This window comes from Strongylocentrotus purpuratus, unplaced genomic scaffold (genome assembly GCF_000002235.5).
Source record: "Strongylocentrotus purpuratus isolate Spur 01 unplaced genomic scaffold, Spur_5.0 spur5_scaffold_15, whole genome shotgun sequence".
Lineage (NCBI taxonomy): Eukaryota > Metazoa > Echinodermata > Echinoidea > Camarodonta > Strongylocentrotidae > Strongylocentrotus > Strongylocentrotus purpuratus.
Genome location: NW_022145600.1, coordinates 34860551 through 34886217, shown reverse-complemented (window position 1 = coordinate 34886217; position 25667 = coordinate 34860551). Strand labels below are relative to the sequence as shown.

Genomic DNA, 25667 nt, shown 5'->3' with positions numbered 1-25667 from the left:
TGCTTCAAGCTCTATTCCATTGCCGTTCAACGGATCCATGTAAAACCCTATGAAGGTTACGGTCGTGCATAATTACATGCATAATTATGCTCTTCACGCATTAACAAAAAAAAAAACGCGGATCAGAATCGAACATGCGCATTGGGAGAGTTATTCATGTATGTTAATATTTTAATCACTTAGCTAATTACTGCGCGCTGGTATTGGTGAATCCAATAACCTATCCCAAACCTTATCTCATTATCCTGATTATTGAATACAGCTTCGTGCTGTTGGGAAATAAATCTAGTCAAACTTGGTCAAGGTTTTTAATTTTATCAACGTTAGAGTGTATTAAAAGTTTCTTCAGAATAGCTAGATCCACAAATGTGACATGGCAATGAATAATATACAAATAATGAATGGTTATGAGTTCAATAGTGCGAATATGTTCATGAGTTGGAAGATTAACATTCTATTCAACGAGGCGTCAGCCGAGTTGAATAGAATTAACGTTAATCTTTCAACGAATGAACATATTTGCACTATTAAACGAATGAAAAACATTCATTATTTGTTTTATACAACATCGAAGAAGACCTAATAGAACGTTAATCAACAAATTATGCTTTACTCCTTATAAAGATAAATTAAAGTTCGAGTCAAGCCTTCTCGATTACATGCAGATTGCCTTCGCGTCAGATACACGCAGGGATACGCGCACATGCAGCAGAGAGGTACGCAGTCTGCATATAACCAAAATGCACGGCGCATATAACCAAAAATGCACGACCGTGCAATATCATGTGACCAACAATCGTCCAATCAAATGACAAGGATCCACGTAGGTGTTGTATACAATTGTCATGATTGCCGGTTATTTGGAGCGTTGGAATAACTCGTGTCGTACGGATATTGTTGAAGGTTGTGCGTAATAGATTTTTTGTATTTTTCTATCATAATAAGAATCACAAAGTTGACTTGTACATTTACAGGAAGTAATCTTTGAAAGGATTGACATGATCTAATTTTATCTGTATAACAAGCCCGGCCCCCCCCCCCCCCCCCACTCAGTGTTATTTAGGGAACGCGTATGCTCGTTCCCTCTTTTTGAAAGCACCCCCTATCTGAGGACTGCCAATATTTCCGAACCCCCCTTTCGCGGGCTTTTCGCGGGCTTTTCCTGCCTTGGAGACCCCCCTTAATAGGGAAAAATGCTCAATGTACCCCCCTAAATTCGGAATAATTTCTCAGGAGTCCAAAGAGATAAGAGAGAAAAAAAAAAAAAACCCTTTTTAAAGAAATCTCCGGGTGAAAAGTCAAATACACCCCTTTTTTTGCAATTCTCGGGCCGGACTTTGTCGCACGAAAAGTACCCCTTTACCGGACATTTTGGTAACACGCATGCGGTCATTCCGGCCCGGAGTGGGGGGGGGGGGGGCGGATAACAAGTTAATGCCGGCCCAAGCTTAAAAACAAATAAAAAGGATAAAGAAAAGGAAAAAGTAGGAAGGGGGTAGGGGAATGTTAGGGACAGAATCAGGGCGGGGGGGGGGGGGACACAATAGAAGCAAATTAGAATGTTTTTTCTTCTTGTTGAAAACAAATAACAAATGGGAACATTTGAAATGTATTATTCTCCCTTGTTTCGGAAGGGGGGGGGGGTGTTCGGCTAACTTTAGATTTGATTTGACCCCCCCCCCCACTCTCTCTCTTTTGAGAACCCAAACCAGTGTCATTTATACCAGCCATTTACACCAGCCAAACCCTCTCAGTTGGGCGCTAGTTCACAAGTGTGCTCACACTTTAGAACCTTACGTGACTCATGAATCTGCTTGCCCCAGGTTGAATTAGCCATGTCAAAACTTACAAAAGGCCCTAAGTAGCAAAGTTAGACCCCATCCTAAAATGAAGTCTATATGTCTACATCTAACTTAGATAAACGATTGAAAGTTGGCCTAAGCTAGAATTCATGACCCCATACCAAAACTTTGTATTAACTTTAACAAGTGTACCTTATTACGACTATAGCAACTTATTTCTGTCCCCCCCCCCCCCACAGATCATTTCAGTTGAGCGTAAGGTAAAATCCATATCAAGCAAATCGTCAGGATGGTGAAGCGCCTCATGGATATGTGTTTGGGATGCATAGCCCAGAACCTTCACATCATCAGCAACGTCGGCAAACACCTCCCCACATTGCACAAAGAGAAGATACTCCAATGGGTCGTGAATCATAATATGCTGACGACAGAATACCTTCCACATGTCACGTATCATCTCTTCTCTCCGGCACTGAGGTCCATCTCGTTCGTTGATTGTGATCAGATCACAGATAAGCTTCTCATACAGCTTGATGACTGCAAGTGCGTTCTGGAGAGTATCACGATTGACGGGTGTAAAGTGACAGGTAGGTGGTGCAGGACATTTTTTTACGTCACACCCAGTCACCAACGCCACACCAAAACTGAAGTGACTCCAAATCAAATCATAATAATTGACAAAATCTTGGCCACTTTGGGTGATGTAATTTTTCTTACAGTCTATTATCGGTCTGGTGTTGGTTTCGATGTTGAGTTTTTTAATGTGATTGATGTTTTTTGAGCTTTGAGAATATTTGTCATCATGGCTTAACTGTATACAGCGTAATGGTTATGGATCAAGATCTTTTAATTTTGTTTTTGTTTGGGGTGGGGGCCCGGAAGGGGCTCAAATATGTGTTCAATATAAGGCAACAACAACACTTGAGCTTTGTTTGTAGTCAATTTTACTGGAGGAAAAAGTCCTTCCCCACCCCTTCCCACTGATCTGCCACCATGTATTTTCCAATGCTTTTTCTCCTTCCATTGTAATGAGATTCTTAAACTTCTTAAGAGAATCCATATTATGGAGATGCGGTCAAAGTGCATATCATGAACTGCAAAAACATGATCGTCCTGGTGTATATACAATACAACTAAATGGATGTCTTATTGATTTGTTATGTTATACAGGAGACAATATTAAGACTCCATACGTTTGTTTCTATTTGCAGATATTGGTGTATCAGCCTTACTGAGCCATCAGGATGAACTGCAGACCCTGGTCTTGGAGAACATATCTGAGCTGACAGGGACAGGTTTAGAAGTCCTCAGGTCAAGGAAGTTAAAAGATGTTCACTTCTCGGGCATTCAAATTACCAACGAAAGTAAGTCGCATCATTGATGGACTTGAGTTTAGCTAGAACTTGACTGTGGTTGGAAAGGTTGCAAGTTTATGCCTGACATGATATTGATACATATTTCGCACTCTTTTGATAATTGTTCAAGCAGTAAATGGGAACCTGTTCTGATTTCTTCTTTGGAATGCACTATGCAGTAATAGTGGTTTTGTTTAGCTTAAGTGGGAGAAATAATGTAGAAAGCCCTTGGGAAATATATATAGAAATGTGTAATATCATGATATGTTATTGGCTACACATAAATGGAATATCATCTCTAAGGTGTTTATACTTGTATTTGAAAGACTTCAAAGCATTATTTAAAGGTTATTGACAAGAGAACTATTCTGAGGAGGACAGCATAATTCCATTTCCAACTGTTTAAACGAGGATATTTCTTCCAGCTAGTCATTCCTGTTCTATTTCTGTTTCGTCCACTTTATCTCCCAGGCCTAATAGCACTTGTGACAAGAAATCCAACAATATCAAGACTGGATATAGGTTGTTGCGGTAAGCTGACACATGAAGTCATCCCTGCAATAGCAGTAACACTCGCAAATGAACTTGTAAGTGTATTGATCTGTCTCGAAGAAGATGATCTATTTCAGGGCCCCGTTTCACAAAACTTGTCATAAGTGACAAATTACAGTTTTTGTTAAAAGCTACTAAAATCTTTGCTTCTGATTGGTTATCAGCAGATTTGTCACTGATTGTTGTCATTTGTCATTGAATAAAGGCTTTGTGAAACGGGTCCCTGGACAATTACCCTGAATCTTGGAATAAATGAAAGAACTTTCTTATCGAACTTGATCCTGATACAGTACATATTGGAAAATGGAAATACAATTCTTTGGTAATAGGACACCACTCGATATCAATAATTCTTAGTTCCATTTAACATCCTTTGACATGATTAATCCACTTTTGCCACTCACCACCCAGGTGTAAATGGGTTGCGATATGCCAGAGCACTAAAGGTTTGGCCACCAGCTATGACCCGGGTAATAATGTTGGAGTGCCTGCATGGTGTATCATGACGTCACGGACATGTGCGCTATATCAGAAGCCACCATTATTATTTTTATTTATTATTTTATCTACATAACTGTGTTCAATTGTTACTTATGAATTATATCTTATTTTCTTGTGGGTGATAAATATTGAATATTATGGTAATGCCAAGTTGCATCAATGAACAGTAGAGATCGATGATTATGCATTATTTTTTTAAATTTTAATTCTTTCCAGGAGAATTTAAACCTTCAAAAGATCGGCACAATAGAGAATAACGATCTGGTTGTATTATCACAACATTGCAAAAACTTAGAAGGGTAAGCATAAGATATTAGTAATTATTCAGTGGATTAATCGGTGTCTTAATATATTGAGCTGTGATAATGTTGCGTAGTAAATAAATGAACAGTCAAACTGATGATCCGTCTTAAATTCGTCCCTATTTTCACGAAGTGACGGATATGAGCGCGCAATTAAAAGAAAGTTAGTTTTGAATAAATCGCTTTCAAACTTTCAAACTATAATCTTAACCTCTTTAATGTATCAACACACAGGGAAAAAGAGGTGTATATTCACTACCTATAGGGAGTAAATGCTTGTCGCATAAGTGACACCCCTCGGGAGTAAATGTACTCCCCAATGTAGGGAGTAAATTTACACCCCACAAGAAGGTGTAAAATTTGAACCCCAAGTCTATGATTTTACTCCCTTTAAAGGTAATACAAAGTTTTGGTACGGGGTCATGAATTTGGTCCAAATAAACATAAATTGGAAGCATATGCGATCCTACAATATGCAGTGATCGTTTTCGCGGTTGAAATCGAGTCTAAAGTTATGAAATGGTAAAAAATAAACTCTTTATGTTGTATAGCTCCCTCTCAAGGTCAGGATATTAATTAAGCTATAAAACAACATTTCTTGACTAAAATCGACCGATTAGTCATTTCCGTTTGGAAATTATATATCACAACTACATATTCTGAGATTTTCATGGTCGCAGCTACCATATTAATATTGTACGGCCGTATGCGCTATTTTAAATTTATCAAAATTTACCGGGAGCACCGGGAAATTTTTATATTCAATTTGTCTCGAAAGCAGAAGTGTTTTAGGGGCTAAATTTTCTAGTGCTTATGATACATCCACAGGGGAATCTAAATATATTAAAATTGTAAAGAATCACTATCCACCCAATTTTCAAAATTTCCCAAAACTTTGTACTACCTCTAAGGAGTGAAATTTGCACCCAATGGTGCTTAATTAACACCTTTTGGTTCCATTTTCAAGAAAAATGGGTTCAAATTTAGTACACCCGTGGGGTAGAATTTTATACCATATATGATCGATTCCACACTCTGTGGGGAGTAAATCTACACCCTTCTTATGCACAGCATCAACCAATTGATCATCCCTCGAGCAATCAATCATCCATGCTTTGTAATCACCTAACAGTCACTTATTCTCACCCTTTGTCTACGTTTCACTGCTCTAAAGAAATCAGACCAGAATATGGGGTACCGGATGGCGTCATTTTTTTCTGCGGCACAGATTGGGGCTTTTAAAAAAAAAGAGGTCTTGATTTAACCCTAACCCTAACCCTAAAATTTCCCATAGGCTCAACACGCACCTAACCCCAATCTGTGCCGCAGAAAAAAAATAACGCTACCGGGTGAGGCTGGCCTGGATGGACGCATCGGATCAATTGTAGTGGAAATATCTAATACACAATCCTGACCTTCCCGAATATCTTCCCTTTAGTTCTTCTTCTTCTTCTTCGCTATAAGTACAGGCCATCGTCGGGTGTATTTTCGTACTGATGTAGGTGCTGTGCAGGTGTATATATACATGTAGTGTCTCAATAAAAGGTCTACAATGAGCTATGTGCAGTTAAAAAGACATCCGTAGCTTAACGGAGCTGGATCTTGAGTACCTCTCTCTTAAAGCTTAGCAGAGAGGTGCAGGTGACGGCGATTGGTTACTTGGTCGATTTGGTAGTTACACGTATAAGAAGGCAATAGTAAAACAACACTTCTGCTAATTTCATTAAATTATTAAATATAACCTTCGGTACAACCCCTTATTCTTGATCGGATAACTTTCACACAAATAATATGCCCAAATGAAACATGATAATTCCCCCAACATGACTACAATATATAAATATTGCTAATTTTCCTTCATTTCGCAGTACCTATATCGACAACAGAAAAATATATTGACCAATTAGAGCTCGTCTGACTGAAATAGGGTGTAAAATTACACCCTCAAATGATTTTTCTGTACACCCTTGCGTATTTCCGTGTTTTATACTCCCTAAAAAGGTGTACTAGAGGGCGCCCTAGTCTAATTTCGATTTACTCCCCAAGAACACCTTTTATTTCTCTGTGTGAAGGGCAAATAATTGTTATATCCTGGGATAGAACATATCTCAATGTTTAGTTCTATGTTTAATTATTTCCATATTTTTTTATATTACGGGGGGAAATGAGCTGTAAACATAACCGTCACTTCGTGAAAACACGAAATTCAAGGACGCGCTGTTATTTTGTTTTCACGAAGTGATGGCTCATAGCCGCGCGCGTAAAACATACGGGGTTTTTCTCTCGTGGATGGAATTCCCGAAATGGACACTAAATACGGCAAAACGTTATGTTTAATTGATGTGCAGATAAAATAACTCGAAATACGAAATAGAGTACATTTTCCTCTTTCTGGCTGCTTGTTTATTCCTCTGTTTGCACTTTTAACACAACCGTCATTTCGTGAAAACACAAATTACATAGAACGCTTTGATTTTCTTTTCACGAAGTGATGGCTCGTATCCGGGCGCGTATAAAACATATGGGAATTGTTATTGTGTGAAACACGATACTCAACAATGGCAGTAGTGTAGTATAATACATGTACAAGTAGGCCTAGTATAGTAGTAGAGGTATCATTCTGATCCTTATTATCCTGATTATCTCTTGCAATACGTCCGGACGATAAATTCAAATGAATGACAATTGACAATTTGTCATGAATCATTGTCTTTAAGCTTACCATTAAATGCATCTGGCTAGAATTTTGCTTAGGTATTTGGTACTGCATGGATGTTTTAAATGGTAAAAATGAACTTGTGTTCTATTCATTCTATTCTTATTCATTTGCATTATGTTTTATTCATTCAAGTTCTAATGTGTATGACTGTTTCCAAGACAATATCTTTTTTTCTCTATCATAGTTCTATGTAGCTTGATATCTCACGGCAAATTTTGAGAGAAAAGCAATCCAAGCAACAAGTTCGCCTTTGCTGCTCTTTAATAATACTTGGCAAGCAGTATTAATTAATTTTTCAAGGACTTATGATAAATTCGTTTAACAGTTGATTGCACTCGGTTGATTCTTTTGTTCGGATTATTTGGCGGGGAGAGATAGAAGTGAACGGTACGCTTAACGACGTTGTATCATTATTCTTATTTGTTCATCGTCGCTATGATGCTCTTTGAATACAAAACAGCTTTTATTGTTAGGCTTCCTGAAAGAAATTTCAATTGTTGTTAAGAATTTTTTGGTTGCACTCTGTAGATTATGATGATGTGTTTGCATGATCTTGTTTTCAATAACAAGATCAAACACATGATGAAAATCTATTGGGTGCATGCCAATAGGTTTTTACAACAATAAACATAAATGAGGTGCTAATCGATGCGGCGTACACATGGCAATCACATGGTAGATAACATTGTGATCATCAGTACTGAGTCTAATAAATGTATGAGAACTGAATTTGAACCCATGCAGCCATATGCTACCCCTCTCGTTCTCTCTCTCTCCCTCTCTATCGCCTTACTTTTTCCTCTCCCTCCCTGTGCATTTGTATGCCTCGATAATACAGAAAATAAACAATAAGATTCTTATTATTAGTATTCTTACTACTTCCTAGTATATGTAGTAGGGGCCCGGCCCCCCCCCCCCCCTTGAGAAAAAAAAATCATGTAAAATCACGTGATTTTTACATTTTTGGGGGGTTGCCCCCCCCCCCTGGCGCTCAAGGGGGGGGGGGGTGCAAATTTAAAAAATTTCGAGGACCAAAAAAAAAAAAAATGTGCTCACTACCCCCAAATACAAGATACAATATGAGAATTCATGGAACTGAAATCCAAAAGTCTAATACGCATTACTGATTTCTAAAAACGAGGTAGGTATACCTGATAAATAGCTGTTCTGAGCTAAACATGTGAATATCAAAGATTTATGTTTGCAGAAGTTCATTACAATACTGTAACAGAAAACTGACACAGGTACGACCATTCAGTTCATTGTTTTAGAAATCATGGACAATGTTACCAGTTCACTTTAAATCAATTCCTCGATTTTATAATCAATCCATTTCATTGCGATAATTACTTAATTCTACACACAATTAAAATTATGAGTGGAGTTTTCTATATGATATTCGAAATGTTTACAATTAAACAGTATAAAAGAAAGATTGAGGTATTGAAATATTGAAGCATTGCCACAACGATCAATATGATTGATTCTAGTTTCTAAAGCATGCTCTTCAACAAAAGTTCTTCAATTTTCTTCACACGTATGTCATCCGAGCGATAGTGGTTGAAGCAGCGAAGATCCTTGATCTGGACTGCTTGAAATCAAAAGGAAATAAGAGAAAGAAAAATCATAATAAAAAAATTCCAAGTCAAAATCAATAGAAAATCATTATCAGAATGTCAATTATGAAAGGGAACTTTACAGTGTTTTATATTTATGACTAGGTGAAATTATTTTGTGTAGTTTTGGTACCAACCTTTAGAGAGGCTCTTACATTTAGATACTTTAATTAGTATAACCTTAGTATTAGCAATTTTTGTTAAGGATTAACAAAAATATGAGATGCTGACCTCGATAGGACCACTCATTCCCTTAAACTGAGAGACCTAAACATTAAAAACAATTAATTAGGAATATCTCAAATTTCAACTATTTGGAAACGATCAAGAAGGGAAGAATATACCTTTTGACTTGTTCACAAGCCATCTGAACTAATTTGATGTCACCATGCCAAGTCACATCTGCAGCTCTGACTGTATTCAGTGAATTGTTTCAACAATTCCATACCGCTCCCACTTTGAGATCACCGTGCCAAGTCACATCTGCAGCTCTGTGTTCAGTGAATTATCAAGGACCCATCTAACTAGCATGTCGGTCCCTGTATCCAATCTAATTTTGTAGAATAAAAGAAATAATTACAGTACAAGTTATTTTCCTTTTTTTTTTAGGTAAAGAAATACATCTAATATTATCTTTTGTACATTAAATTAATCACTAGGCATAACTGACCCCAAACAGACGTTTTCAATTGCCCCTACCAAACAACTACCACCTTTAATGCACATATGCAGTGAGTGTGCTTGGTACTTGTCATACAAGATGATCAAGTTTTGACTCTATACACTCTATTTACAACAAATATTCCAATTTTGGTTCATAGAAGTTTTAGCTGAAAATATTATATACCAAATTGGTATTTAATTTTGGCGAAGGCTATACATGTACATGACCATTCAATGGTCATGTACATATAAAGCCTTCGCCAAAATTAGAAACACGTTCCTGTCCAGCTTTGTACTATGTCTGCTATAAAGTGCATTACATATTCCATATCTATATTTCCCCGTTAATATTTAATTGCTTATGTAGCCATCATATATAATAGCAGTGTATTTCAAAGATTTGTATCGATCGCAAGTTCGGTAGTGAGCGCAAATCAATGGATGGCATTATACAGACCGGTCATGATTAATCATAACTCTCTATATGCTGCTAATGTGTGATTTTCTTTCACAGACCATGAAAACTATTCTCATCTGGATTTGTATCTGGCCTGCGGCATTGTTGAAAAGTAGATGTACCAGTCCTAGTGCTTCCTTAATATAAGCACAAATTGTATCTACTGCATCTGAAACTAAGGGAAAGCAACAACATCATCATAATCATTACCACTGAAGTGTAGGTTATTCCTGGAGATTCTCCTGTGCAATGTTGTGACATATCATCTGGTATGGTGCTTGCTTGGAAAATTCTTTAAAACACGGAGTGGAGTTGGGCAACATTTGCTGGTATCATGAACAATTGTTAAAAAGAATTATTTTATAGGGTGAGGGACCAAGGATACTAAAGTGCTGCCTTTAAAACACACCTTGAGTACAGACAATGGAAGAATGATAAGCTAAACGTGTGTGCATTGTTCCCCAACTGGTAGACTACTCATGAGATTACTTCAGTCTCCAATCAAAAGTATCCCATTTCCGGATGGTGCCATTTAGTCATTTTCAGGTACTGAGGACCTAATAGACTATTTGATTTTTTAAATAACTGTTCATTCCAGTCCCTTTTTGCTTGGAAGGCAACTCAGTGAATTCCCTATCAGTTAAACAGGAGGGTCTACATATCCCATGCCATCTCACCTCAGCATGATGATAATTTTCATAACTCCCCTTGCCCAGGCGCGTAGCCAGGGGGGGGGGGGGGGGCCACGGTTGAAATTTTTTAGACCCCCCCTTTTTTTTTACCTCGATCGATTACATGTATGTGCCCCCCCCCCCCCAAACATCAAACTCTGGCTACGTGCCTGCCCTTGCCCATGTTGGCCTTGGACCTGGAGCCCTGAAGCTGCTTACACCCCAAGCACACCTTTACAAGTAAAGTCACAGTGACTCAGTTTTGTTTAGATCCTGATCTACTCACCTCTAGATTACTGACTAGTGGCTGACATAAATTGATAATCATGAAATGATGATCTAGAGTTATAGACTCTAAATAAAATGTATAATTAGCTACACTACTAATACTAAAATTACAAGTAAAACTAAAACTAAAACAAAAGTGGGGTCTAAACTAGTCTAAGTCTACCTTTTGTTAAAAGTAAAACTTCGTTCTTATTCTTAACTTAAGCAGATGTAAAAAAAACAAAAAAAAAACAAACATATTAAATCAATATTTGATGTGAAATGCGATAAGAAAGACCCTCCACTTAAGGTATTTAGTCTAGATGTATGTTTTTTCAGACATGATTTGGTCGTTTTAGTTTTGCATCACATACTTCACTCCTTTATTCACTTACATGAAAATAAGTATATGGGGCGATGTGTGGAACGGCGGTGCATTTTGTATACATTTCTGCGCTCATGGACATATTTATTATTGCTTACAAAGAATCAGAATGACTCAAAAGAGTGTATCATATTACTTTACCCCAAAAAAACTATAATAAACTCACCTTTTCATAGTCTGTCACTGTTCCAAATTGCGAAATTTTCACTCCCGTCGTGAAACAAATAAAAGCAGAAAAAGAGCGGACGAGAATTTCACAAGCAGTTACACTGTCATCCAAACACGCCAAAAAATGCCAAACCGGAGCCTGGCCGCGATGTTACCAAGGGCAACTACGCTTTACCGGCAGACATGCCAAGCCCCAAACATTCCAAAACGAAGTGTGATCTTTTGGCGTGTTTTGGCGTGTTTTGGCGTGTTTGGCAAGTATAACCGCTCGCAGTTGTAACATCGCGATGTTAGGCACGTGACTTCCGGCACTTCCGGATTGTTACCCGCGCTCTTTTAAACCACGTTCTTCCCGTGTGATATTTATAGCATTTCCATCGTCGCGCGTGTTATCCGTTCATTCAGCTCCGTTTGTTCCAATTCCGTTAACTAATCCTTTATCAGGTGGGCTGTATAACGTACAGACCACCTTATAATTTCGTTAGAATTGCCTTTATTTATTTATTATCAGGTGGGCTGTATAACGTACAGACCACCTTATAATTTCGTTAGAATTGCCTTTATTTATCAGGTGGGCTGTATAACGTACAGACCACCTTATAATTTCGTTAGAATTGCCTTTATTTATTTATTATTATCAGGTGGGCTGTATAACGTACAGACCACCTTATAATTTCGTTAGAATTGCCTTTATTTATTTATCAGGTGGGCTGTATCTAATACAGACCACCTTATAATTTTGTTAAAATTGCCTTTATTATTATTTATTAGGTGGTCTGTCAACGACAGATCACCTATTGTTTTCGTCAGAATTTTCTTTCTTTATTATTATTATTATTATTTATTTTTATTTATTTTCACACTTTTTTGTTAACAGGATAACTCAAGATCAGTTTAGTCAATTTCGTTCAATTTTGGCACAGTCATAGGTCATTGTCATGAGACATTAGAGTAACATTTTCAAGGTCATCAAAATTTCATGACGTCATCCAGGCGCCATTTTGTGTTTTTTTGGTACTTTTTACTCATGATCATATCTTCTTAACGGAAAAGCATTTCTCATTCATATTTATCATGATTAAGGTCAATATCCGTCCGGTCAACTTCAGGTCAAAAAACGCGCGCGCACGCGTATGTCCGCGCGTCAGCGCGCGCGCAAAAAATAAAAATGCTTCAAATCGTTTAAAATTAATTTTGCATACGTTTCAGGCCATTTTAAGCGTTTTGCAAAAAAAAATCGCACGCGCGTGCGCGCGCGTTTTCGCGCGTACTGGTATTTGCCAACATAAAATCGCAAAGTTTTCTCTGTCATCATATTTAGCACATTTTTCCAAGCATTTCTATACCTTGTTCACCTTTTTCTGCCCATTAATAACGGAATGAGCGTCCGTTTAAGATAATGTCCGTGCGTGCGAGCTCTTGTAATACATAGCATACATGGGCAAAAACATGCCTATACAAAATCCATTGTATCGCTTTAGGATGGAAGATGAACCAAATTTTGTTTTCATATGTTGATAGAGTATGAATTGGAGATATGATTTCATGTCTCATTTGACCCTCAATTGACTCATGACGTCATCATAATGGCCTCCGAACTCAAAATTTCAATTTTCATATTATGACGTCAGCAGATTTTTGGAAAATTGATTGTATCTCTGTAAATATTGATCAATTTTGTTTCAAATTTTGATATGTTCTACCTGAGAATATTCTCTACAAATACAGTCACCACGAATTTTCATTTGGACAATGGTATTATGGCGTATTTTTGCGATTAAAGGAGGCATGTCAATTTTTTACATTTTGCGTGTATTCTCTATGGGACATGACTTTTTCTCAAAACTGGATTCTACATTCTCGTCTTTTGCGAGCAATATCTCCGTCGTTGTATCTTTGTTTACGCTGAGCTTTGAGTATGTTGTAGCTGAGACAATAAGCTATCACAAGTGTGCCCTTTATTTTTCGATCAGATGCCGGGATCATGCTCATATTTCACTTACAAAGTGGGATTTGAGAATTCAGTTTTCCGTTTACGTGTAATCTCTATTGGAAATGTTTTGGTATATCGGTATAAACGCACTTGACTTCCGACCTCGAGGTCCCTGGTTCGAGTCCGGGCGTTTCCAACAATTTTTTTTCTTCACTTTTTTTTCTTTTTGACCTTTCACTGTACCATCTCCTTTGAATATTAAAACACGTACAATCGCAAATAATGTAATAAACAACCATATTTACTTTAATATTACCCTATTATCACTTGATCCATTACTTTTGGCGTGTAATCCTTATGGGAAATGACTTTTTCTCAAATCTGGATTCTACATTCTTGTCTTTTGCGAGCAATATCGCCGTTATTTCGGCTTGATTTTTGTTGATTTTGGAGTATGTTGTAGCTGAGACTATATACTATCTAAATGTTCTCTCATTTTTTTCAGTCTGATGTCATCATGGTCTGTTGATGATGATCATCAACATCATCATGATTGTGATGTTCATCATCATCGTCATCACCATTACTATAAAGATCATCATCATCATGATCATCATTAAGATCATCATTGTTTACATGTCTATATAACTTGAAGGCAGACCACCTTATTCGTCCTCGTGACGAATTAAAATCTAGTTATTATTATTATTATTATTTATTTTTATTTATTTTCACACTTTTTTGTTAACAGGATAACTCAAGATCAGTTTAGTCAATTTCGTTCAGTTTTGGCACAGTCATAGGTCATTGTCATGAGACGTTAGAGTAACATTTTCAAGGTCATCAAGTTTTCATGACGTCATCCAGGCGCCATTTTGTGTTTTTGTTGGTACTTTTTACTCATGATCATATCTTCATAACGGAAAGGCATTTCTCATTCATATTTATCACGATTAAGGTCAATATCCGTCCGGTCAATTTCAGGTCAGAAAACGCGCGCGCATGCGTACGTCCGCGCGTCACCGCGCGCGCAAAAAATAAAAATGCTCCAAATCGTCTCAAATTAATTTTGCATACGTTTCAGGCCATTTCAAGCATTTTGCAAAAAAACGCGCACACGCGGATGGGCGCGCGTTTTCGCGCGTACTGATATTTTGGAACATAGAATCGCTGAATTTTTTCTGTCATCATGTTTGACACATTTTTCCAAGCATTTTGATACCTTGTTCACCTTTTTCTGACCAGTAATAACGGAATGAGCGTCCGTTTAAGATAATGTCCGTGCGTGCGAGCTCTTGTAATACATAGCATACATGGGCAAAAACATGCCTATACAAAATCCATTGTAGCGCTTTAGGATGCAAAGTGAACCCAATTTTTTTCTCCATATTTTGATAGAGTATGAATTGGAAATATGATTTCATGTCTCATTTGACCCTCAATTAACTCATGACGTCATCATAATGGCCTCCCAACTCAAAATTTCAATTTGCATATTATGACGTCAGTATTTTTCTGGAAAATTGACTGTATCTCTGTAAATATTGATTGATTTTCTTCCAAATTTTGATATGATCTAGCTGAGACAATTTTCTACAAATGCAGTTGCCACAATATTTCATTTTGACAAAGGCATCACGGCGTATTTTTGCGATTAAAGGAGGCATGTCAATTTTTCACATTTTGCGTGTATTCTCTATGGGACATGACTTTTTCTCAAAACTGGATTCTACATCCTGTCTTTTGCGAGCAATATCTCCGTCGTTTTAGCTTTGTTTACGCTGAACTTTGAGTATGTTGTAGCTGAGACAATAAGCTATCACAAGTGTGCCCTTTATTGTTCGATCAAATGCCGGGATCATGCTCATATTTCAATTACAAAGTGGGATTTGTGCATTCCATTTTCCGTTTACGTGTAATCTCTATGGGAAATGTTTTGGTATATCGGTAACGCACTTGACTTCCGACCTCGAGGTCCCTGGTTCGAGTCCGGGCGTCTCCAACAATTTTTTTTTCTTCACTTTTTTTTCTTTTTGACCATTCACTCTACCATCTCCTTTGAATATTAAAACACGTACAATCGCAAATAATGTAATAAACAACCATATTTACTTTATTATTACCCTATTATCACTAGATCCATTACTTTTTGCGTGTAATCCTTATGGGAGATGACTTTTTCTCAAATCTGGATTCTACATTCTTGTCTTTTGCGAGCAATATCGCCGTTATTTCGGCTTGATTTTTGTTGATTTTTGAGTATGTTGTAGCTGAGACTATATACTATCTAAATGTTCTCTCATTTTTTTCAGTCTGATGTCATCGTGGTCTGTTAATGATAATCATCAACATCATCATGATCATCATCATCATCATCGTCATCCCCATTACTATCAAGATCATCATCATCATCATAATCATCATTGTTTACATGTCTATATAACTTCTCCCTTTCTCAATATAGTAAATATTATAATACATCATAAGACTTGAAGACAGACCACCTAATTCGTCCCCATGACGAATTAAATTTCTAGTTATTATTATTTATTTATTTTTCTTATTTCGACCCACTTTTTTGTTAGCAAGATAACTTTGAAATGGTTCAATCAAATGCTTTGAAATTTGGCACACATATGTATAGGCATATAGAAAAATCAAAATAATCTTTTCAACCTTGACCTTGACTGATGACGTCATCTAGGCGCCATTTTGTAAAAATTAACTCATGATCATATCTTCATAAAGGAAAGTCATTTCTCATTCATATTTATCATGATCAAGGTCAATATCTGTCCGGTTAATTTCATGTCCTAAAACGCGCGCGTGCGCGTACGTCCGCGCGTCAATGCGCGCGCAAAATTTTTAAATGTTCAAAATCATCTCAAATTTATTTTGCATACGTTTTAGGTCATTTTAAGCATTTATTAAAAAATCGCGCACAAGTGCATGCGCGCGCGTTTTCGCGCGTAACACCATTACAAAACATATAATCGCCATTTTTTTTCTTTTATGATATTTCTCATATTTTTTCGAGGAATTTGATACCATGTTTATCTCTTTATGACCATTAATAACAAGATGAGCGTAATTCAAGATAAATGACCGTGCGCGCGAGCTCTTTTAATACATAGCATATATGGGCAAAAACATCCTATACAAAATCCATTATAGCTTTTTGGAATGAACCGTGACCTTCAATTTTTTTTTCATATTTAGATAAAGTATGAGTCGGAGATATGATTCCATGTCTCATTTTGCCATTAAGTGTATCGTGACATAATCATAATGGCCTTGGAACTCAAAATACGAATTTGCATATTATGAAGTCAGCATATTTATGTAAAATTGATTGTATCTCTGTATATATTGATCAATTTTCTTCAAAATTTCGATATGTTGTAGCTAAGATAATTCTCTACAAGTTCAATAATAACTATTTTTCATTTTGATGACGTCATCAGAGTGAAAATTTCGATTAAAGGCCTCATGTCAGAAATTTCACAATTTGCGTGTTAAGACTATAGAAGGTGAATTTCGTTCACGTACTGAATCTACATGATATTGTTTATTAAGAATTTTAAAGCAGTTTCTCGCTTATTTTTGCACTATTTTGTTTTCAAATTTTAGTTGACCAGCCCACCTATACTTGTTCCAAACAAGTATTATGTCTAGTTTATTAAATATTTTTCTTATTTCTAACCACTTTTTTGTTAGCAAGAAAACTTGAAAATGGCTCAATCAAATGCCTTGAAATTTGGCACACATATGTATAGGCATATGTACAAAGCACAATAACGTTTTCAACATTGACCTTCACTGATGACGTCATCTAGGCGCCATTTTGTAAAAATCAACTCATGATCATATCTTCATAACCAAAAGCTATTTCTCATTCATATTTATCATGATCGAGGTCAATATCCGTCCGGTCAATTTCAGGTCAAATAACGCGCACGTGCGCGTACGTCCGCGCGTCAATGCGCGCGCAAAATGTTAAAATGCTCAAAATCGTCTCAAAATCATTTTGCATACGTTTTAGGCCATTCTAAGCATTTTATAAAAAATCGCGCACGAGCGCATGCGCGCGCGTTTTCGCGCGTAAAACTATTACACAACATAGAATCGCCATTTTTTTTCTTTCATAATATTGCACATATTTTTACAAACAAATTGAAACCATGTTTATTTCTTTATGACTATTAATAACGGAATGATCACCCGTTTAACATAAATTTCCGTGCGCGCGAGCTCTTGTAATACATATCATAAATGGGCAAAAAGATGCCTATACAAAATCCATTGTAGCTCTTTAGGATGCAAGGTGACCCCAATTTTTTTCTTCTTATTGTGATAGAATATGAATTGGAGATATGATTTCAAGTCTCATTTGACCCTTACTTTTCTCATGACGTCATCATAATGGCCTCCGAACTCATAATTTCAATTTGCATATTATGATGTCAGCATATTTTTCAAAAATTGATTGCATCTCTGTAAATATTGATCGATTTTCTTCCAAATTTCGATATGTTCTAGCTGAGACAATTCATTACGAATGTAGTTAACAACATTTTTCATTTTTGACAAAGGAATCATGGCGTATTTTTGCGATTAAAGGATGCATGTCAATTTTTCACTTTTTGCGTGTATTCTCTATGGGACATGACTTTTTCTCAAAACCGGATTCTACATTCCCGTCTTTCGCGAGCAATATCTCCGTCGTTTTAGCTTCGTTTACGCTGAACTTTGAGTATGATGTAGCTGAGACAATTAGCTATCTCAAATGTGCCCTTCATTTTGTCTAAAATTTTAGTTGGACCAGCCCACCTATACTTGTTCCAAACAAGTATTACAAATCTAGTAAATATTTTTCTTATTTCTAACCACTTTTTTGTTAGCAAGATAACTTGAAAATGGTTCGATTAAATGCCTTGAAATTTGGCACACATATGTATAGGCATATGTACAAAGCACAATAACGTTTTTAACATTGACCTTCACTGATGACGTCATCTAGGCGCCATTTTGTAAAAATCAACTCATGATCATATCTTCATAACCAAAAGCTATTTCTCGTTCATATTTATCATGATCGAGGTCAATATCCGTCCGGTCAATTTCAGGTCAAAAAACGCGCGCGTGCGCGTACGTCCGCGCGTCAATGCGCGCGCAAAATTTTAAAATGCTCAAAATCGTCTCAAAATCATTTTGCATACGTTTTAGGCCATTCTAAGCATTTTATAAAAAATCGCGCACACGCACATGCGCGTGCGTTTTCGCGCGTAAAACTTTTACGCAACATAGAATCGCCATTTTTTTCTTTCATAATATTCCACATATTTTTACAAACAAATTGATACCATGTTTATCTCTTTATGACTATTAATGACGGTATGATCGACCGTTAAACATAAATTTCCGTGCGCGCGAGCTCTTGTAATACATAGCATATATGGGCAAAAATATGCCTATACAAAATCCATTGTAGCTCTTTAGGATGCAAGATGACCTCAATTTGTTTTCATATCTTGATAAAGTACGAGTCGGAGATATGATTTCATGTCTCATTTGACCCTCAATTAACTCATGACGTCATCATAATGGCCTCCGAACTCAAAATTTCAATTTGCATATTATGACGTCATCATATATTTGGAAAATTGATTGTATCTCTGTAAATATTGATCAATTTTCTTTCAAATTTTAATATGTTCTAGCTGAGACAATTTACTACAAAAACATTCAATTCGACAAAGGAATCATGGCGTATTGTTGCGATTAAAGGAGGCATGTCAATTTTTCACTTTTTGTGTGTATTCTCTACGGGACATGACTTTTTCTCAAAACTGGATTCTACATTCCCGTCTTTCGCGAGCAATATCTCCGTCGTTTTAGCTTCGTTAAAAATGAACCATGAGTATGTTGTAGCTGAGACGATTAGCTATCTCAAATGCGCCCTTCATTTTGTCTCAAATTTTACTTGAACCAGCCCACCTATACTTGTTCCAAACAAGTATTACAAATCTAGTTCAATCTTCGTTATTCCCGTCTGGCCATATCTGTCTAGTAGTAGTAGTATTTGAGTGTTTTGTTAGATTAATTAATATGGAAGTGAACAATTCCCATTGGACTGATGATGAGATGAAGTTCTTGATTTCGATGTGGAGGCAGGGAGAGCTCCTCCACCAGACTTCCAAGCGTCCCTGCAAACGTGGGGAAAAGGGCTTCAGAGAAATGAGTGAAAGCATGAAATTAACAATTAACAACGATGATTTTCTTAACCTTCCCATATCATTTTTACTACTAGATTTCGATTGAATTTGGGAAAACTGAATCAGCAGCCGTAGTCCGTACTTCGTAACTTATCCACTCTTGCCTCAAATACTACACGCGAGATAAACAAAACATATCGCATGCATGCGCATGGGATGTATCACTATTTAGCTAGCTATAGCGCTAGCTGGAAATTGCGCGCGCTAAAAATCTTATAGCAGGCCGGGGTCAAAGGTCGGGAAGACTGCACATGCGCATTACCAACCGAAACACGCCAAAACATCGCTGAACAGCTCCGTCGGTGATGTTTCAGCACAAGTGTAACCGGGTGCACGAAACATCGCGACTTTTCAAAATGAGGTATTTGACAGTATAAATGCGCCTGATCTTGTTACCTTGGCGGATCGTGTTCTCGGAACAAAATCTGCCTAGCAGATATCGTGATCAGCAGCGGATATCGTACCCGCTACAACCAAAACAAAACAACCAAATCTGCCGTTAGTGAACACGGCGGATAATGTGCATTGGCGGATTTTGTTCCTATATAGCTACAGGCAGTGGCGAACCTGGCATACCGCGTCAGGGGGGGAGGGTTTTCCCCCCTCCCACGGTATTTTGATGTTTGCGATCGCGCGATTTCATGCATACCCGTACCTTACTTATGTTTTGTTGATTTGAAAAGTCTTCATAATTCGAAAAAGATTGTTTTATTGGGAGGGGGGGGGGGGGTTAGGGTTAGGGGTGTGACACCCAAATTTGCTGCCAACTTTTAAGGGTGCGACGTCATCCAAATTTGCCGATTAACAAATGCATAGCATCTACCACCCTCCTTCCCTATCCTAAATGTTAATTATTCCATGGTTTAATTAGGCTCTTATCAAATTAAAAAACCTTTTGAAGTAATCATTACCCCCTATAATATTGAAACATGCAACTAATTTGTTTCTACATCGTGATCGACCTGAAAACAGATATACAAAAAAGTAATTAGCCCCCTTTTTGTATCTGAATCCACATATCAGTGATAACAAATAATCATGCGAGCGCGAGGCATTACGAACTGATTTTTCCCTCAACAGTGACAGGAACTGGGCTTATGAAGCCCTTCAAAATTTCTGTCGGCAAATGCGTCACTCTTTTCCTCTCTCCTTCCCTACTTCTTTCATTTTTTTTTCTCTCTCTCTCTCTCCTTTTTTCTTTCTCTTTTTCTTTCCTTTCTTTCCCTTTTTTCTTCTTTTCTTTCTTTTTCTTTTTCTTTCCTTTCGTTTCCCTTTTCTCTTTTCTTCTTTTCTTTCTTTTTCTTTTTCCTTCCTTTCTTTTCCCTTTTCTCTTTTCTTCTTTTCTTTCTCTTTCTTTTTCGTCGGGGGGGGGGGGGGACAATCCGGCCCCTTCCCCCCCCCCCATAGGTACGCTAGTGGCTACAGGACATGGTCTGATAATTCTATCGTGAATAACATGGCGGATTACTAGACTTAAATTGTCTGATTTGTTCGTATTGGACATCGGATCTGTAAGCTATTCCGAAAAGCATCCCCCTTTATTGCATTGACGCCCACAGGCGCAAAGCCTTGTTGTCTCTCTTTCTTCTTCTCCATTCTTCTTGTCCATCGTTCTAATTTTATGTTAAAACCAGCATAATTGACATTTTGGCATTTTTGTTTTATTTATGCCCGAGTGGGTCTAATGGCCTCTAGAGGCCTATACATAAGACCTCCTCCCCAACTGCTGTTTTAACAGAAATAAATCATAATTTAATTACGTATTTATTTCATTTCATTAAACATTTTTCCTGTGATCCAGTCTCTGTGCTTTTTCATTTTCTTTCTTTTCATTTATAACTAAAATGAAGGCAGATATGGGAAGGGTCATGATTGGTCAGAGCAAATTGACGTGTTTGTTTGGAATCTTTCAAACGTTTGTATTACTGCATTTGTTAGCCAAGAAAACCTTTTAGAATAAAACAACCTGACTCCCATAGTAGCGTTTTAAACATTGGTAAGCCCCCCCCCCAAAAAAAAAAAAAAAAAAAAACCAAACAGATTCCTTTGATTTTATATGCCATAATTGCAAGAAATAGAAATTATCAACGGCTTCGATCATTTCTTTAAAAATAGATTTATAAGCTAATAAAACAATATAAACCTAATAAACTTAAATTTGTTTTACCCCTATTTTCAAACTATTCTCGAATCCTTACAGAGTATAATTCAGGTTATTTTGCCACCTTTAGAAGTTGTCCGCATCCAATAGACGAAAAGGATTATATTGTATTTCTTTATCAATTTAAAATTTGCCATTACTGTGCATCCCTTACAGATTTATAACATTTTTTTTTATTCGGTTGTACTGATTACGAAACTTGAATTGTGGGGCCGGGGGGGGGGGGTGATCGAGGCTCTTTGCATCATCCCATATCCTCCCTTCATTTTTTTTTTCTGGGGGGGGGTGAACTTTAAGGTCACTCTACATGATAGAAAAAAAAGATTTTAAATATCATAAACTATTTTCTTAATTGTAATGGGTTTCATCAGTATAGTTATTGTTCAATACTGTAAAGACACATGTAGAACGTATGCATTCAAAGTATCCTAAATGATAATGAAGTTGTATAGATCAAAATTAAAGCTTGACCTTACCGTTTTCATCATGCAGTTTGGCAAGAATTCTTGCCTGCTGCACCCGAGTGGTCACAACCTCTCTCAGACTGGGAGCCTCACTCTCAGTCTCACCGTTTTTCACGTAGTACAAACTCTTGTCTACTATCGCAAAGTTAATTGCTTTTCGCCTTATCGCTTTCTTCTTTTTTACGCTTAGGTGGCTTAATTCCTCTTTTAAGAGAAAACTCTTAATAAGAGCGGCCTAGCTCTTGCTCGAACTCGTACTCGCACTCAGCATCCATGGTGGTATACAGTATAGTACTACGGTACACATGCAATTGCAATCGCACGCAGCCTAGCCAGCATGCATGCATGCAGCAAGCGGAGACCGTACCACTCATAAAAACGATACCTTCAGAATGGAACGATAGCTGCAAAACGGAACACTATCTGCCAGCCACTCTGCGTGGTGGGTTACAATATCTGCCGGCAGATTTTGTGACGGGAACAATATCTGCCGGCGGATTTTGTTCCGCGAACACGATCCGCCAGTCACACTAAACGCCGTCACACCGGCTGTATAAGCGCAGCGCGTAACTGATTAGTCGTCACTTCGTGAAAACGTCACTCCTTTTACTAGGTATTTTCTTGTTTACGTCATCGTCATAGTGACATAATTAGATATTATTGTGGTTAGAAATTTTGTGAGGTTTAAGATGTTAGTGAATGATGTCCAAAAATGCAAAAAAAAATTAAATTATATGCGATTTTCCTCATTACCGTCACTTCGTGAAAAAGGGACGAATTAAAGGGACACAGAGTACCTGTTATGTTTGCACCATGTCGGCTCTTTCCATGCACAGTATATTTCCACTTGTAATGGATATCTGTGGAATGACCTAGTGATGTACATACATATTAAACAGAAAATAATGACAATTGATATTACCATTAACTATATTCTTTTGTATTCCCAACCAACAGGATTGTTCTATTTGGCTGTAGTGGAATAACCAGTGCAGGGCTGAGGGCGGTAAGTAAAAGTGGCATATGTAACAAATATGCAAAGGACCATTTATTGTTAAGACTACAAACTATGCTCTTAGCAGTACTAATTTAGTTTTGCCTAAAACGAAAACACAGAATTGTAAGCGTACGTTTCTATATCGCGGAAGTAAATTGTATAATGGATTATCTATGCCCACTCAACAATCAAGAAGTTTGGCTATATTTAATAATGTAATAAAACATTTAATTTGAAATGTTATGACAGAGAAATATGTTTTTAGATAATATTAATACCAATTTATGATTGTCATAAAAATTGTTTATTGTTCTTTGTAATATACCCTGGAGGACTCGATCAGGAGGGGGTAGCGGGAGGGGTTGGCGGTATCGAGAGGGCGGCGGGAGGGGAGGCGAATGGGATCGATAAGGGGGATAGTGTATTGGTAAATTACTATGATTAAAAATTGATATTATAAATTAAATTAATATGATTTTTTTGCTTTTGGACCCCATGGAAAAACATTTTGAAAATGGTCCTGAAATCGGCTATCCGACCGTTTGTCTATACGTAACACATTTACTTACTTTCTTATCATTTGAAATGTTTTTAAAACTTGTATGTATATATGGATTTCGGAAATAAAAACAAACAAACAAACAAACAATTTAAAATTATATTTGCTTCTTGTTTAAATGAAAATATTTCATGTGCAAATGAAAAGCATGAAAAAGGGGTAGTTTTGTGCAACATTAGCACCAATTGTTACTATGTGATCTGTGAGTTATCTGTAATATGTTAGCCAGAAGGGTGTTAACACTTTGTAAATGCATAGAAGTTAACACCCTTCTGTCTCTAACCAGACGAAAAGATGCAGATCTTGAAGTTCACTCTCTAAAAGTAGTCTACTGAATCATGTATGTACACTGCATAAAGATTATTGTGTATATGGTTGCGTTTGAGTAAATGCATACCTGCGTACCATATTGCTCCGATTGTCTCATTTTCGCTCGCGTGAACATTGCCAGCACAAACCACTGACCTCTACCTCCTGTATAGCCTATAATCTAGGCGGAGTGCCGAGCTTTTTTCTTTGCTGCTAGACTAACCTTAAGCAGAACGTCTGATACGGCGAGACTACGAACCGTGAGCCGCGCACCGCCTATAACCACTGGTCTAGCTTTAGTCGTTGTTTTTTTATTATCGACCTTGAATCCGTGGCAGTTTTTCGCCGTATCAGACGTTCTGCTTAGGGTTAGTCTAGCAGCAAAGAAAAAAGCTCGGCACTCCGCCTAGATTATAGGCTACCTCCTGTACGGATCATCGCTCATTCCCATTCACTATACATTACGTACTAAAAGGCTGTATCGTCTGACCGTTCATGAATATTCATGTTTTTGCTAAACTCGGAAAAATGTTTGCTTTTACTAAATGGAAAAATGACGGTGGGGGGTTGGATGAAATGGACATAATGAACCAAGCAGAAGTGATCTATGATAATTCATGCTTCTTATCCTTCGTGTGCTTGACCTATAATCTTACAATCGCTTGGCAAACTGAGTCCGAAGTTCGACTTGTTTCACATGTGTACTATAGGCAATGACGAGCTTGCAACCTATTTTGATCAAATTACGGTGGGTGAACTTTCAAAAGTCAATGGGACATGAGGGTTCAAATGAAAGAGCTGGTGATAACGTAAGTCGGGGTGGATGTGCTTTTCGTTTAAACAGAAAATGAATTTTTAACGATTTTTTTTTGGGGTACAATTCCATAGGCTAACATGTATGGCTGCTGACTCTGACGATCGGGGGCGTTGTGAAATGAGACTAAACGAAGCTATATGATTACCATTGTTTACTTTATGTCTCCTTCTGCTACAAGCTCTAGGAGAGCGCCAACAAGAACTTCCTGACATAGTTCCCCGTGAATCTCAAAAACCTACTCTGTTAATGCAGTGCTGCTTCAAGGCGTCAAGATTCTTGTACATGATTCCCTTTAGGTATGTGCAGTCCTGTATACATTACCATATTTGTTGTCATTGCTTACAGCTGAGTAAAGAATGCACCAAGCTCCAGCTCCTAGATGTCTCCTTCTGCTACAAGCTCCAGGAGAGCTCGAGCAAAGACTTCCTGAAAGAGCTTCCTGTAAGTCTCAAGAAACTTGTCCTGTCAGGGCTCCGGCTGGATGGTGGAGATATCCACACAGCGGTCTCAAGGTTACCAAAGCTGGAGACTCTCATACTCTGCGGGGAAAATTTTATTACTGAAGAACATGCCATAAAGGTTTGTAGTTCTCTTTCTGCAAAAGTGTTCTGCAACAGGCAAGTCCACACACCAGTGTCACCTTTAGTTCTTTCTCCATCCCTTTCTTTATTCTCTTCTTCATAGTGTCATATGA

General features: G+C 37.4%; 2 long non-coding RNA genes across 2 annotated transcripts; one reads left to right on the top strand and one right to left on the bottom strand.

Annotated features, from left to right (window-relative positions):
• The first annotated feature begins 3044 nt into the window (after window positions 1-3044).
• Window positions 3045-25386, top strand: LOC115924251. The gene is made up of 5 exons (XR_004064234.1): window positions 3045-3166; window positions 3629-3744; window positions 4427-4509; window positions 23249-23297; window positions 25319-25386. It is a non-coding gene; the product is annotated as an uncharacterized LOC115924251 (long non-coding RNA).
• On the bottom strand, window positions 8490-11558 carry LOC115924252. Its single transcript, XR_004064235.1, has 3 exons — window positions 11457-11558; window positions 9192-9397; window positions 8490-8819 (listed from the first exon to the last, which is right to left on the bottom strand). It is a non-coding gene; the product is annotated as an uncharacterized LOC115924252 (long non-coding RNA).
• Window positions 25387-25667: the final 281 nt, after the last annotated feature.